Genomic DNA, 1,320 nt, shown 5'->3' on the forward strand with positions numbered 1-1,320 from the left:
AGAATCTCAGTGTAGTAATCAGTGGGCGTTTCTAAGAAGGATGGGCGTTTCTAAACTATCCAATGAAAGTGGGGAATCTCAGTGTAGTAATCAGTGGGCGTTTCTAAACCAGGATGGGCGTGTCTAAACTATCCAATGAAAGTGGGGAATCTCAGCATAGTAATCAGTGGGCGTTTCCAAACCAGGATGGGCGTTTCTAAACATCCAATGAAACTAGAGAATCTCAGTGTAGTAATCAGTGGGCGTTTCTAAACAGGATGGGCGTTTCTAAACATCCAATGAAACTAGAGAATCTCAGTGTAGTAATCAGTGTGCCTTTCTAAACCAGGATGGGCGTGTCTAAACTATCCAATGAAAGTGGGGAATCTCAGTGTAGTAATCAGTGGGCGTTTCTAAACAGGGTGGGCGTTTCTAAACTATCCAATGAAAGTGGGGAATCTCAGTGTAGTAATCAGTGGGCTGATATTTTTAAATATTTAAATAATTTATTATATAATTGTAATTGAAACCAGAGTGATATGTAATTGATTCCCATTCACCCAAGGGCATGGGGTCTCAGACCCCGCCACGTTTCAGTGGCTGGTAGAGGTCTCTTCCGCCCTTGGCAGCGGCCCTGACCGCTCGTGGCGGTCGGTTAGGAGCCCTTCCTCCCCTCGCGTTCGGCAGCCGTACCTCCGCTCTCAGGCGGCCGGGCTTCTCCGTCCCCCTGCGAATGGCCGCGGCTGCTCTGTTGGGGTGGATGGAAGTGGCGAGGTCTCTACTATGGCGCATCCCTCCTCCTTCCCGGGTTTTGTAAATAATATAAATTACTAATATAAATAATAGTTTAATGAAGCAACTCAACCAAAAAGACAAACACACACAGGTGTCGGACATCTGCCTGTAAATCTCTCTCTCTGTCACACTGACGTCTTCAGTCGGCCTTCATCCCTAGCAATGGCTAATTAGCCTGATTAGGGGCCGGATGTGTGGAATCATGACCCCGCCCTCCGCCCTGACACAAGACTATATATCATCTTACCCTAGAGATGTTTGTTTAAGCCCTGCAAGTGCTCTCATTATTTCATAGAGAGTGAAATCTCAATGTAAGGTAAATCCGGATTAACCTCTTTTTTCCCCCAATATAAGTGTGTTCTCCCTCACACTCTGCTCCCTGTGCCTCTACATACCCTCTGAAATGTTAGCATTGCTGTACACGTTTACAAAGGGTTTGGCTTAAAACATTTGCTTTATCAATTTCTGTTATTTCACATTTGTCTCAGACTGGTATGCTGACGTTTCTCTGAATCCTTCCCTGATCATCCACTGCGCAGCCGCAGA

Source organism: Xyrauchen texanus, chromosome 4, assembly GCF_025860055.1.
Source record: "Xyrauchen texanus isolate HMW12.3.18 chromosome 4, RBS_HiC_50CHRs, whole genome shotgun sequence".
Classification (NCBI taxonomy): Eukaryota; Metazoa; Chordata; class Actinopteri; order Cypriniformes; family Catostomidae; genus Xyrauchen; species Xyrauchen texanus.